General features: G+C 36.7%; 1 pseudogene; it reads right to left on the bottom strand.

The window, feature by feature from the left end:
- Positions 1-6,976: 6,976 nt before the first annotated feature.
- LOC125839430 (uncharacterized) lies at positions 6,977-15,244 on the bottom strand (annotated as a pseudogene).
- Between the last annotated feature and the right edge of the window lie 1,122 nt (positions 15,245-16,366).

Here is a 16,366-nt window from a genome sequence, read left to right as displayed (position 1 = left end):
AATGAACGTGAGGCTGAGTATTCTAGAGACTGAAAGTCGTCAAACTAAAGAGGGACCTGGTACCTCTAAGAGTGGAAAAATAAAACTCAGTAGCTTTGAACTTAATTTAGAGGAAAGTCTTAAAATTTCTGAGTCTAAGCTACTTGCAGCACTCGAAATAAACTCACAGTTAGCAAATGATCTCAGTAAAGTTAAAGAAGAGCTAAATCAATCCTTGAAATGGACTGACTTCTCAATGATTCTTTCAAAATTGGAAAATCAGAAATTTAACAGTGGGAAAGGCTTGGGGTGTCGAAAGATAGAACCTCCATATAATCTTCATAGCAAGTATGTGTTTGTGTCCGATAACTTGTTATGCACCCGCTGTGGAAGAAATGCCCACCTGAAGAGAAATTGTGAATCCTTGAGAAAGACTAAAGAAAATCAAGTAATGTTTAGTAAAGTTGACAGAAAGAAGGTACCTGGTCCCAAATACTAATTCAGTAAGAATACTTTGCCACCATGGACTAGAAGGTTTCTCATTAAGCCTCTTCATAGTTTTTGGGAACTCCATCTCAAGTGGATTCCCAAGGCTAACAAGTGATTTGTTATGCAAGTGAGAGGAGGTAGTAACAGTCAATGTTGGTTTATGAATAAGTGGATGCTCAAAGCACATGACTGTGAAAATTACAAATTTTCCTCTCTCTCAGGGCACTTCAAGGTGGAGCTGTCTCATTTGGCGATGGCAAGAAAGGGTATATTTTTTTGGGGGCAAACATGTTTGGGAAATCTACGGAACACACTTTTGAGGATGTGTACTATGTCAAAGGTTGAAGTACAATCTTTCAAGTGTTTCATAGATGTGTGATGAATGAAATAAAGTTAAGTTCTTATTAGAAAAAACGTGTGGTCACAAACTTGCTTTCTCGAGCGATGATTTTGATAGAAAAAAGATGCAAGAACATGTATATTGCTGATCTGATTATTGCTCGTTGAGACAATCTCACTTGCCTTAGTTCTCAAAGTGAGAATGTTGAGGTATGACATGAGAGACGTGCTTTTGTGAATGTTTCTCTACTGCACAAACTTTTGTCGAACCTAGTCCCCAATCTACACAAAATGAAATTTACAGATGACAAAGGTTATGACACTAGTGTTAAAGAGAACCAGATCAAACCATCCTTCAGGTGAAATATGCAGGCTTTTAATATTTCAAAGAACCTTCAGGCTGTAGTGATGAATGTTACATGCTCTGTGACCAAAATTATGACATTGAGAAACTTAATCTCAATGAAGTTCGAAAGAGTATCAGTGGGATATTCATCCTCCAGCAAGGATTATTTGGTGTATAAAAATGTGTGCATTGAAAAAAATATGTTCATGTGATTTTTCATGAGCCTGGAAGAATTGAGAAGTAAGTTGCAAAACAAAGAAGATTTTGAGATGGAAGAGATACTTCAGATTCAGAGAGATGGTCTAAACAGTGGGCTTGCTGAATAATATCCTCTTCACAAATCCAGTAGTCCCAAGGAAGCTGATGCAGATGATGAACCTGATAAGGGACCCGGTCCTATGGACATTGCTGAACAAAGATGATGTAGTTCAAACTGGTAATGTGAATTTTGGAGATGATTATGAAGAAGCTAATAAAGCTCAATTTGAAATAAGCAAAGTATGACACTTGGTTTCCCAACCAACTGACAGGTTGTCCAAGTTCCTCTCAACAATGGTTTCAAAAGAGGTAAAATTGACAAAATCCTTTTTTTGAAATCACAAGGAAATGAATTGCTGATCATTCAAGTGTATATCGATGATGTCATCTTTGGAGCAACCTTTTGAGTTGTTGTGTGAAGAGTTTACCGCATTCATGGATAGTGAGTTCTAAATGAGCATAATGGGAGATTTCTTCTTAGAGATACAAATTCAGAAAACCTCTAAGGATACCCTTGTTTGTCAAGAAAAGGTCATCAAGGAGCTGCTCAAATGGCTTAACATACTTGAAGTCAAAACAATGATAAAAAGGGGTAATGTCATCATGAAGTTTTGTAAAATGGAAGATCAAGTGGCCAACATCTTCATTGAAGCCCTAGGCAAGGACCAGTTGTATACTCTCATAAAACCTTAGCTACAAAGAAGAAGTTAGCACAACATTCTGGGCAATTGATGTCTAATCAAAGACAAGGACCTAGTACCAGTTCAAAGAAGCTGCTGAAAAATTTTCATATTATGGATGCCTAGACAATTCATACTCTCATGGGCACTAACTTGAAGCTAGATGTTGATGAACCTGGTTCATTGACTTCATTTTTGTACAAATGAATCACATTTTAGGGCTGTTAAGAGAATTCGAAGACACTTGAAGATAACAGGGACCTGGTTCTATTTTGTCCATCAGGAGACTTTTTGATTTAGAGGAACATGTGATACTGATTATGTTAGGTATCAAGTTGATGGAAAGAGTACCTCAGGAGTGGCTTATGTTATCGGCTGATCTCTCACTCATGGGAAACTAAAAGGCAAGATTCAATTGCTCTTTCAACAACTGAAGCAGAGAGTGTAGCAAGTGTAGCTTGATGGGGTCAACTCTTGTGGATTAAGCAGCATTTTGAAGCTCTTAAAGATTTGGCTGAAATAATCAAACTAATGTTGGGAATGCTGAAACTTTTTTGAATGGATCCTACCTGAAGAAATCAACTCCCTCATGAATGTATCCTTGCTTTTCAGTTATGTATGTTTTAGCAAATTCAGTTTCATACATTTTGTAGGTATACACACATGGCAAAAGGGTTGAAGGAAAGGAGAGGGCAGGACAGATATATGCAATCACATTCAAACTACAGAGATGGACCTGGTTCGTTCTCGAAGGTTAGTACTCTTAACATTGCAGTTTGAATTATGTATGTGAACCGTTACAATTGCCACATGTCTGTCATTTAGGTATCTGATCGTTGTCCCATCTTTTGAATACCTAAATGACGTCTTCTTTCACATAATACACCATTTCACTTCCTTTATACTCCATATTTCTTTTCAAATCCCCTTCCAAGATCAGAACTTTTTAAAACCCTATTTTCTCCTCTCTAAAAAACACTTCAAATGGTTAAACTCTTTGTTCTTACCGGATATTTTTATGATGAAGATGGTTTAAGTGAAAAGAGGGACCAGGTCCACCTAGCAAAAGAAAGATGTGGAAAAGATGTTGTTCAAAAGGGGGAAGTTGATATTCTGAGAACTGAAAGTATTCTGAATAGGAAGGTGTCTGATTCAAAAAAAATGAAATGAAATTTTCTTTTTGGTTCCTCAATTATTGATCTATTCATTGCGGAGGCTTTGGGTAAGTTTGATTTTACCAATCTTTATGTTATGAGAAACCCAGGCTAGTGTTGGAAGCTATGTTAATTGATCTTGCTAACAAAGATACTGAAATGGTTTGCCTGAAGGCATAGCTTCTGACACAGCATTATCAGAGGGACCAGGTTGAAAAAAAAATTGGTAGCTTTGAAGATTCAACATGAAGTCTGGGCAGTGAAGAATGTGAACTTCAATAGAGGCCTCTGAAAGTACCATGCTAAGGGATATGCTCCATTAATTCTATTCTTCCAATCCCTTGCTCCTAAGTCATCCCCTCTCTTCCTAAATCTCATGTCAATCCTCATTCTTCCCTTCTCTATCGAAACTCAGTGGGCATTGTTTTGGTTCTCATTCGTAATATTATGTGCAATGCTTTATTGGCTGATATTGTATTTCTGAATGAAAAATGTCTTGCTTCTACTGACTTGTCTCATTACTTTATGTATTTTTACTCATGCTCAGTGTTGCCTAAGTGGCCATGAATTTGCTTGGACTGCATTTCTGTCAATCTGATTTACTGCTTTAACCCTTTTTTATGATGTCAAAAGGGGGAAAATAATTGTTGAAGGTATGAGATCAATGATGTTAGCTATGTTAAAGGTATGAGATTAATAATGTTAGCTACCTTGAAGAATACAGGGTCAAGCCGATAGGGGGAATAAATGCTAGCTACTTGAAGAAGACATGGTCATGCCGATAGGGGGAATAAATGCTAACTATTTGAAAAAGACATGGTCATGGCGATAGGAGGAATCAATGCTAGCTACTTGAAGAGGACATGGTCATGCCGATAAGGGGAAGAAGTTGTTTGTCATTATCAAAAAGGGGGAAAATGTTATTTTGATGTTTTGATGATTTGACAAACTTCGGGGATAATGAAACTCCAGTTACCTGAAGAATTCTTGTTGATAGGGGGAACTAGTGAATAAGTATGTTATCATCAAAATGGGGGGAAATGTTATTTTGGAGTTGATGTTAAGTTTTGATGATTTAACAAACTTAAAGATCTAACAAGGAATCAGATCCTTGTTATTGGGACTGCTGACATTGAAATGAATGAATAAACTCAATGTGAGGAATATTTGTGAGTCATCATCAAAAAAGGGGAAAATGTTATATTCTTAGGTGTTTTGATTATCCTCACAAATGCAGGGACCTGGTCCCTGGCTGAGTTCTCTCGTCTAGATCTATAATGGGGTACAACTGTAAAGATGTTGAGTCAGAGGTTGGAAAGACGTTAGCGTACTACACCAATCAGAATGGATGAAGTTGTTTGTCCAACGGTCAATAACTCTTTATGGTTGACTTAGTCAACATGACAAACAACAAATTAATTCATTAATATATAGTGCCATTATAGTTACGTTGTTCTATGTTTTATTTTTGTTTCGCCGTCCAAGTTAGTTTACTTAAATATTTATCCGTAATGGGTGATTACTGATTAAACCAATAAAATTAATTTTAGTATTTAAAAGGTAATGTGAAAATACATATGAGAGTTGATCATAGTTAAGTACAAAATGTACATACCAAAGACACATGCCTAGCATGCATTAGTTTGGTGTGAATGCTTGGTGCAGGTAAATTTCTATTGCGGCTTAAACTCTAAATTAAGATGTAATAATAAAGAGCTTATATATGTTTTCTACATTATCAGTATAAATATTCATTTATATTATTTTGTTATTTTTATTTATTGTAATACATAATTTATTCTACTTTTAAGATTATAAATTTCATTTTTAAAGAAAACTAATTGCGTGAAAATATTTTTTGATCAAATTATAAAATTAAGTTATAGTTTTGAATATGTCATTCTCATGTATATCTACTTATATAAAGAGTACATCAAATGATGGACAAAGTCCTCTAACAATTTGAATGATTCTAATTTCTAACCTCCCTTACGTAAGATATTAAGTTTCAAATGATGATATTATTATGATGTCAGATTGCCTACCTCATAATTGAAACTTTCTCCATCTCAGTTTATGTGATATTATTTAATTTGACACGAAATTTAAGAAAGAAAAGTTGACTTTTGAAACTTATGGTTTAAAACAAGTCATAAATATTTGTGTGACTATATATAGACATTTTAAAGTTAAATTATTACTAAATATAGAAACATAGAGTATTCTTTTCGGAACAGACTAAAAAGAAGAGTGCATTTCATTTTTTCAATAAGCCTATATATGAAGTTTGTTGCAAAGGGTCTCTCAAGTTCCTTGATAAGTCTTTCCAAGAAGCTTAATAAAAGGGAATTCTACTTGCTATGATATTCGACGAGAGGGAGTTGCTCGGATGGTAAGCACCTCTCACTTCCAACTCAAAGGTTGCGAGTTCGAGTCACCAAGGAAGCAAAAAGGGTGGAAGCTCTTAGGGAGGGTAAAAAAAAAGATATTCTTTATTTTTCCTTTGTCAATGTTAGGTATTTAAGAGTGCATTTTGATTTTTGGGAAGAAAATGAAGACCTAATATAGAGGAAAATGTGAAAGCAAATTTTGATAAGGATTAATATCGTACCATACAATTTTCTAAGATAGTACTCTTTCACTATCAATATGAAACATTTTGTTCAAGTAAACAATCGACTTTTATTATTAAAATGAGAAATGATAGACACAACAACACATTCTTTGGAAAGTCCTCAAGTAGTAGTCCGTTTAAAAAAGAATAGTGTCGTTTTTCATTTTTTGCAATTCTTCAATTTTAACTTTGTATTTGACATGTTTCAGACCATACGATTAAAAAGTATTGATACATTCTACATATCTTTAATTGAAACCATAAAATTCAAAATATTTTTATTTTTTAAAACTCCGTATCAAATCAAAATCTGACAATAAATTAAAACTAAATGTGTACCTTCCTATTATAATAAAACACACATAAAGAACTTTGGAAGTCTTGTGGATAAGAAAAAAGAGGCACACTCATCGTCAACCCCAGTCAATTTTTATTTTGAATTGGTCGTATTTCATATAGTAACATGATTAATATTGAATAAAACCCAACATCAAAGTTGAGTCTTTTGTGCAAATGCAACATAGTTTCCGAGTAGACAATTACATGACCTATTGGATGTTACTATAACAAATAGAGAATTTTATATGAGAGTTTTACACAAAATTCATAATATTAAAAGCTAATTATATCATATTCTTACTCTTTTCCAAATCATAAAATTCCTTAAATTTGGTGGAATTCGGATACATCCCAAAACGTCTCAATACATTGTGTCCTAATTTTGGATACATTGTTATTTTGGAGCTGATGTTAAGTTTTGATGATTTAACAAACTCAAAGATCTAACAAGGAATCAAATCCTTGTTATTGGGACTGTTGATAGTGAAATGAATGAATAAACTCAGTGTGAGGAATATTTGTGTGTCATCATCAAAAAGGGGGAAAATGTTATATTCTAGGTGTTTTGATGATCCTCACAAATGCAGGGACCTGGTCCATGGCTGAGTTCTCTCGTCCAGATCTATAATGGGGTACAATTGTAAAGCTGTCGTGTCAGAGGTTGGTGAGGCATCAGCGTACTACACCAATCAGAATGGACGAAGTTGTTTGTCCAACGGTCAATAACTCTTTATGGTTGACTTAGTCAACATGACAAACAACAAATTAATTCATTAATTCAAAAGGAGAGAGAGCCAGCAAGTCTTCTCAAGAACTCACCAAGAAAAGTTTGCAAGGGACCTGGTACCTGCAAGACTGCGTATGTGAAAGGACGACAAGACAGCTGTCAGAAAAGCTGCCACTTATGATGTGGTAGGTGCACGTCCTTCCATAGAGGCAGGCTCTCAGCCAATAGGCGGTCCCAAGGAGTTTGTGTTCATTTTAATATAGTCTCTTCCAACAAAACACAAACTTAATATTTGGCAAACAAAAACTTGGATTTTCTCTGAAAATTTATAAGCTTGAAAAGAAGGTCATCTTCAAGGAAGAACATTGCTCATATCAACAAGGGACCAGATGGAGTATTGAACAGTCTTTGTTGTATATAGAGCTTTGTGTCTCATGTGCTTATATTGTAAATCTATTCCTAATCTATAAAGGAATTAGATCTTCATTCTGTTCTACCAAAAGTCTAAGTTAGTTAAGGTCAACTGATTTAATGGGCAACATTGTTGTTGCTTAGTCAAAATTTTAAGTCATCTAGTGATAGGTGATTTAGTCGACAATATTGTGTTATACTCCATTTTAACCGGGTTAAAATAGTGTACAACATTTTGGAGATTTCTAAAGTTAATAATTAAGTCAAGAAGTCGCCACCTAATTATTACGGTGAATTAGGACACCTAAATTGATTAAAGTTATTTTCTAAAGTTAACTTCATTTTAAGGTCTACTAAACTTAAGATTCTAGGTAAGTGTCACACCCCAAAACCGAATGTGATGGCACGTGTCCAAACCCCACCGGACACGTCAGCCTAACACCCAAAAACCCGACGATACGGAATTAATAAAACAAGAATAAGATAGAAAGATAAGCGGAAGTCTTTAAATAAACTCAACATAACCCCAGAATTGGTTGTCACATGTACAAACCTCTAATACGGAATCTGAATAAAATATACAAGTCTCATAGTAAAGTTCTAGAATAGAACAAAACAATAAATATAGATAACTTGAGGGCACGTCTGGAATGAACCGCTACCTCTCAAGTAAGTCTGGAAGCTCTAATCTGAAGATGAGTAATAAGTCGGATCTGCTAGAGCTGTCAACCTACACAATTGTGTAGAAGCAAGGGTGAGTACCAAAAGCAACAGGTACTCGTAAGTAACACTAAACTAAGCTAAACTAGCAGCTACAAACAACTCTTTTCAATCCCAACCGAACCACCGAAACTTCATTCTAACAGCGAACCAACAACCTATACTACACAATTCATAATCAACAGATATATCCAACAGTGTCTCAACATCAACCTCATATCCTCATGTAAGAGCAAATAGATCATATATCACATGAAGAGGGGCAAATAGGTAAAATCCACACACCACAGACAAAGATGAAGTCAAATGCGATGCAAATGCAATAATAATGTCATGTAGTCATGATGCATGTCTGTCCTATGATACATATCTGTTGACGTAATCAGTCCGCACTGAATACTCAAATCAGAACCCATGGGGGCCACACATGGACCATGTATCACCACCGGAACCAGATCCCATCGGCATCCAAATCGCTAGCCGGAGCTAGTCCATCTCATATATCTCTAGCCGGAGCTAGTCTCAACTGTGTCTCATATCCATCCATCCTCATATCAGTGTCTCAGAACTCATGCAACAGATAGTTCACACATGGGATGAATAATTAATATGCACATGTCATCAATCACAATCATATCGCGATCACATCATAGTATTACACATTATCTCTCTCAATCACAACCATATCACGACCACATCATAGTATTACACATCGTCTGTCTCAATCACAACCATATCACGACCACATCATAGTATTACACATCATCTGTCTCAACATCAATGTCTGTATCAATCATAGCTTACTCATGCTCTTCTATCCCCTCAATATCGGTTATCACATGACTTATTCAACAAATTCAAGTCACATATAACACACTTAGCTCGTTTTATTCCCCACCTTTCATTTACAACAATTTCAATCAACAAATAAAACCCATCCTCAATCCCCATTACTCCCCAACACAATTAGGAAAGTAGTCATGTGTAGTCTAAGAGTTTAACAAAGTTTAGAAGTCACTTGCCTCAAAACACTTCAACTAGTAACTCAAATTTGAGTTTTACCCTTCCGAGCACGCTCCAAATCACCACAATCTATTCATAAATGGAATCCCACAATCAATACGAATCTAACAACACCAATATCGTGAAATTTGGAGAAAAATGGTAAAATGGTCAAAAAATCTCGTTCCAAAAAATATTCTCGAAATCTGGAAATTTTTAGTGAAAAATGTTCCCCAAGAAATTTAGAATCCAATAGTGAAAACCGTTTCGAAAAAGGAGTTGAAATGAGTTCACAAACTCAAATTTTTTATTAAATTCGGATTAGGCAAAAAACCCCAAATTTTACAGTTGAGATCTCAAATTTTGATGTTAAAATCCATAAATAATCGATGGAAATCAAATATCTAAGTTGGAAATAACTTTACCCAATGAATTCCTTGCGAAAACCCACTTGAAATCACCTATTTTTGAGCTCTCAAAGTCTAAAAATGGAGAAATGGGTATTTTTCAAGTTGGGGGAAAATGGCTACTGCTTTTTGACTTAAAAAGGATTGCTATTGCAGCTGAAACACAACAATAACACCAAAGTTTAAGTCCCCGTTGGACCCTCGGGATTCGTTCGGAATCTCGTGCACACAAACTAAATATGTACCCCCACTAAATTCGACGTTCCGGACTCAATGGAACCGTCGGAATTTGAATTCGAGGACTCCTTGACCCGAAATTCAATAAGATGCCAAGAAACTAGTTTAACGCCAAAAAAATTCAAAACTCAAACGGAGCGTCTAAAAATTCAACCAAGACTCATTTTAGACTTAGAATCGCCTCCCGAAACCAACGGTACTCTCGAAATTTCAATCTGAGCCTCGGAACCTCATATGTTGACCAAAGTCAACTCTTTATCAAAATTTCACAACTTTAGCAACTTAGGACCTCAATTCTTCGTTTCAACTCCAAATTCAACTCCGTAACTTCACACAGACCGGTTTCGACATTCTAAAAATGCCGGAATTGACGGAAATCCATTCCGAGTCCCGAAACTCCAAATGACTCGAAAAAGCACCTTTTAACCAACTTTAACTCATAAAAAACTCAACTTCTCAAAAACTCAACTTTTTACCAATTTTTCCTCAAACCAACTTTACAACCACAAAACATGGGACTCGGGGCAACTACCGAAAGGGCAAAATAGTCATTTCCACGAAAAATCACCAAAATGACCTTTCGGGTCATTACAGTAAGGGTTCAACTAATCTAAAGGAAAGGGGTTAGGCATCCTTTAAGATCCATTAAAAATGGTTAACCGGCCGAACTTAAATTATTTAATTAGGCTAAGTGTAAAAAAGTAGGAATTAAAAAGACTCAAAGAAATTGGCTAGAAAACATTTGTTTAATCACATTTTTGCAAACTTGAACGAACTCTATGGATTTGAAATAAATGACAGAAGTAAAAAAAAACAAAAAAAAAAAGAAGAGGAAATAACCATTAGCATAAAACAAACTTTACTAGCCTCCAAAGTCTATGACTTAAAAATGGAATACAAAATCTGATTTGTACTTACATAAATTTGTATATTTTAAAAAATGTCTTAAAAATCAATTTGAAAACAAAAGTTGATTCCCTTTTAAAATCTTTTGGAAGTGGAAAGCTATGGTTACATAGAATAATATATTGATAACTAATTTATGAATAGCTAGGTGATTATGTCTAACATGCTCATTTCTTCTACGTTAGTTATCCATGAAAAAAAAACCAAAACCAAACATATTCAAATCACACAAGTTAAACATGTAAAAAAAAAACACATAAAAATGAATAATGCTAAAATATAAACTATAGAAGACAATCCCAAGTAAATTTGCTTGGTTTGCTATTTGGACAGTATTAAATATCATAGACTCCATGTGCGTGTATGATGGTATCGAGTCATGAGACTCGAATTTGCTAGAGTCCCGAGTAAAGACTCTATTTTTGCTCCGGAAATGTTCATGCAAATAAAACGAGAATGAAGAGATTAGTAAAGCAATTCGACTTTAAATAAATTAGATATAAGATCAAGTAAAACTATATATCAAAGATACTATTCAGAACAAGAAATATACAAGCATCTGAACAAGACACTCAATTAGCATTGATGATTTCTTCCAACTAACAATGGCTATATCATAAAAAGAAAACTATTTTTAGTACAAGCTAAATCTCAAATACATTAGATTTTAACTTTAAACGAAATATCATTTCTATTAAGCATGAACAATGGAATACGATGCATGAGTCTTGGCAGAATATTATGGGATTCTCTTAAAAATGACAACTTATGCACAAGCTTATGTTAACCGAATATACACCGAAGGTCTAAAATAGTGTTCTCACAAACATGAAACAGAGCTAAAATGATATCAAAAGACGTGATCTATAACTAAGAAAAATAATGAAAATCCTTTTAAAACAAGCTTCTGTTTAGGCAAAAATAAAATAAACTACAAATTCCTTATTATTATAAAGTCACCAGATAAATATTAAAAACAACAGCAACAACTAAATTCATGTAAATATGTAATCCTAAAACCAACAACACTATTATTATGACTAAAGCCAGCAGAGATCATTTTTTACATACATAACATTTTCCAAATAAGCATCACATGTAATACAGTAATGAAGAAGCAAAGAGAGCAGACATTTTAACACGGTAATGAAGAAACAGAGAGAATGGGAAGGTGAATATCACCTGTTGCGGGAAAGTGAACCTAGGTCATCGGCTTTGAATCTACTCTCTCGTTATGAACAAATTCGGACTTCAAACTAAATGAGTTTTAAAGAAAGTAAACAGAAAATGCCAGAGTTTCAGGGATGATAATAGCTAAATGTTATGTATAAGTTCGACCTTGTATGGTGTTGTTCTTGTGAGTATTTCTGTCCCCCTTTTGTTGAAGATATGAGGTCGTATTTATTGGAGATGAAAGCTGGAATTTTGGGCGGGATTTGAAAGGTTTGGTTGAGTCATGTCACACCCCAAAACCGGATGTGATGGCACGTGCCCAAACCCCACCGGACACGTAAGCCTAACACCCAAAAACCCGACGATGCGGAATTAATAAAACAAGAATAAGATAGAAAGATAAGCGGAAGTCTTTAAATAAACACATAACCCCAGAATTGGTTGTCACATGTACAAACCTCTAATACGGAATCTGAATAAAATATACAAGTCTCATAGTAAAGTTCTAGAATAGAACAGAACAATAAATATAGATAACTTGAGGGCACGTCTAGAATGAACCGCTACCTCTCAAGTAAGTCTGGAAGCTCTAATCTGAAGATAAGTAATAAGCCGGATCTGATAGAGCTGTCAACCTACACAACTGTGTAGAAGCAAGGGTGAGTACCAAAAGCAACAGGTACTCGCAAGTAACACTAAACTAAGCTAAACTAGCAGCTACAAACAACTCCTTTCAATCCCAACCGAACCACCGAAACACCGAAACTTCATTCTAACAGCGATCCAACAACCTATACTACACAATTCATAATCAACAGATATATCCAACAGTGTCTCAACATCAACCTCATATCCTCATGTAAGAGCAAATAGATCATATATCACATGAAGAGGGGCAAATAGGTAAAGTCCACACACCACAGACAAAGATGAAGTCAAATGCGATGCAAATGCAATAATGATGTCATGTAGTCGTGATGCATGTCTGTCCTAAGATACACATCTATTGACGTAATCAGACCGCGCTGAATACTCAAATCAGAACCCATGGGGGCCACACATGGACCATGTATCACCGCCGGAACCAGATCCCATCGGCATCCAAATCGCTAGTCCATCTCATATATCTCTAGCCGGAGCTAGTCTCAACTGTGTCTCATATCCATCCATCCTCATATCAGTGTCTCAGAACTCATGCAACAGATAGTTCACACATGGGATGAATAATTAATATGCACATGTCATCAATCACAATCATATCACGATCACATCATAGTATTACATATTATCTGTCTCAATCACAACCATATCACGATCACATCATAGTATTACACATCGTCTGTCTCAATCACAACCATATCACGACCACATCATAGTATTACACATCGTCTGTCTCAACATCAATGTCTGTATCAATCATAGCCTACTCATGCTCTTCTATCCCCTCAATATCAGTTATCACATGACTTATTCAACAAATTCAAGTCACATATAACACATTTAGCTCGTTTTATTCCCCATCTTTCAATTACAACAATTTCAATCAACAAATAAAACTCATCCTCAATCCCCATTACTCCCCAACACAATTAGGAAAGTAGTCATGTGTAATCTAAGAGTTTAACAAAGTTTAGAAGTCGCTTGCCTCAAAACACTTCAACTAGTAACTCAAATTTGAGTTTTACCCTTCCGAGCACGCTCCAAATCACCACAATCTATTCATAAATGGAATCTCACAATCAATACGAATCTAACAACACCAATATCGTGAAATTTGGAGAAAAGGGTAAAATGGTCAAAAAAAATCTCGTTCCGAAAAATATTCTCGAAATCTGGAAATTTTTAGTGAAAAATGTTCCCCAAGAAATTTAGAATCCAATAGTGAAAACTGTTTCGAAAAAGGAGTTGAAATGAGTTCACAAACTCAATTTTTCTATTAAATTCGGATTAGGCAAAAACCCCCAAATTTTTCAGTTGAGATCTCAAATTTTGATGTTAAAATCCATAAATAATCGATGGAAATCAAAGATCTAAGTTGGAAATAACTAACCCAATGAATTCCTTGCGAAAACCCACTTGAAATCACCTATTTTCGAGCTCTCAAAGTCTAAAAATGGAGAAATGGGTATTTTTCAAGTTGGGGGAAAATGGCTACTGGTTTTTGGCTTTAAAAAAGAAGAAAAAAGACTGCTGTTGCAGCTAAAAAAAAACACAGCAGCTGAAACAACAATAACACCAAAGTTTAAGTCCCCGTTGGACCCTCGAGATTCGTTCGGAATCTCGTGCACACAAACTAAATATGTACCCCCACTAAATTCGACGTTCCGGACTCAATGGAACTGTCGGAATTTGAATTCGAGGACTCCTTGACCCGAAATTCAATAAGATGCCAAGAAACTAGTTTAACGCCAAAAAAATTCGAAACTCAAACGGAGCGTCTAAAAATTCAACCAAGACTCATTCTAGACTTAGAATCGCCTCTCGAAACCAACGGTACTCTCGGAATTTCAATCCGAGCCTCGGAACCTCATATGTTGACCAAAGTCAACTCTTTATCACAATTTCACAACTTTAGCAACTTAGGACCTCAATTCTTCGTTTCAACTCCAAATTCAACTCCGTAACTTCACACAGACCCGTTTTGACATTCTAAAATTGCCGGAATCGACGGAAATCCGATTCGAGTCCCGAAACTCCTAATAACTCGAAAAAACACTTTTTAACCAACTTTAACTCATAAAAACTCAACTTATCAAAAACTCAACTTTTTACCAACTTTTCCTCAAACTAACTTTACAACCACAAAACATGGGACTCGGGGCAACTACCGAAAGGGCAAAATAGTCATTTCCACGAAAAATTACCAAAATGACCTTTCGGGTCATTACATCATTCACCACTAAAAACCATGTTCGTCCTCGAACATAAAGTAAAAGAAAGTACTTGAATCCTCGAAAAGCTGGGGATATCGGACCCGCATATCATCCTCGGACTCCCAAGTCGCCTCCCTATCTGATCGATGCCTCCACTGAACCTTCACTGAAACAATATCCTTGGTCCGGAGCTTGCGAACCTGTCTGTCCAAAATAGCTATAGGCTCCTCCTCAAATGTCAAATCTGGACTCAACTCCACCGACTCAACCGAAATCACGTGAGACTCATCCGGAACATACTTCCGGAGCATAGAGACATGGAAAACTGGATGCACGACTGTCAAACTAGGTGGCAAGGCTAACTTGTAAGCCACCTCTCCCATCCTCTCCAAAATCTCATATGGGCCAATGAACCTAGGGCTGAGCTTGCCCTTCTTCCCAAATCTCATCACACCCTTCATGGGCGATACCCGAAGCCAATCTCGATCACCCACCATGAACTCTAAGGGTCAAACCCTTCTGTCAGCATAGCTCTTCTGCCTACTCTGGGCAGTCAAGAGCCTACTCTGAATCACACGAACACGCTCCATATCCTCTCTAAGAATATCAGTACCAAGGGAGTCCACCTCCGCTGAATCAAACCATCCAATAGGTGATCTACACCGCCTACCATACAGTGCCTAAAAAGGTGTCATCCTAATGCTAGAATGATAACTGTTGTTGTAGGCGAACTCTGTCAATGGCAAGTGCTGATCCCATCTAGTACCAAAGTCGATCACGCAAGCCCGAAGCATATCCTCCAACACCTGAATAGTCCTCTCAGACTGACCGTCAGTCTGAGGGTGAAAAACTGTGCTCATGTCGAGTCTAGTGCCCAAATCATGTTGTAATGCTCTCCAGAAATGAGAAGTGAATACTGAACCCCTGTCAGACACAATGGACACCGGCACTCCGTGTAACTGCACAATCTGACTAATATAAATCTGAGCCAACTTCTCCGTTGTATACCTCACTCGGACCGGGATGAAATAAGCAGACTTGGTCAGTCTGTTGACGACCACCCATATAGAATCATAACCACCCACGGTGGTAGGCAATCCAACTACGAAGTCCATAGCAATCCTCTCCCACTTCCAAGTAGGAATGGGCATCCTCTGAGTCACACCACCAGGCTTCTGGTGCTCACACTTGACCTGCTGACATGTCAAGCACCTAGCCACAAACTCTGCAATATCCTTCTTCATCCCACACCACCAATAGTGCTGACTAAGATCATGATACATCTTCGCCGCTCCGGGATGAATAGAATACCTAGAATAATGAGCCTCCTCAAGAATCAATCTGATCAAATCACCAACCTTGGGCACACATATCCGGCCCTCAATCCTCAATACACCCTCGGAGTCAATCTTAGCCTTCTTGGCTTCACCATTCATCACCTTGTCCCGGATGAGACATAACTTCGCATCCTCATACTGATGCTCTCTAATCTGCTCCATCAAAGATGAACAGGCCTCAATGAAGGCAAACACACCTCCACTCTCCTCAGAAACCCGAAATCTCATCATGCTGTCAAATAACCTCTGAACATCCCGAACCAAAGCCCGCCTCTCAACACTAATCGTGGCAAGACTCCCCATACTAGGAGTCTTCCTACTCAAGGCATCGGCCACCACATTGGCCTTCCCGGGGTGATACAAAATGGTCATGTC

Source organism: Solanum verrucosum, unplaced genomic scaffold (assembly GCF_900185275.1).
Source record: "Solanum verrucosum unplaced genomic scaffold, falcon-dt-bn FXZP01000306.1, whole genome shotgun sequence".
Taxonomy (NCBI): domain Eukaryota; kingdom Viridiplantae; phylum Streptophyta; class Magnoliopsida; order Solanales; family Solanaceae; genus Solanum; species Solanum verrucosum.
Note: the sequence above shows the minus strand (reverse complement) of the source record. Positions and strands in the feature narration are given on the sequence as shown.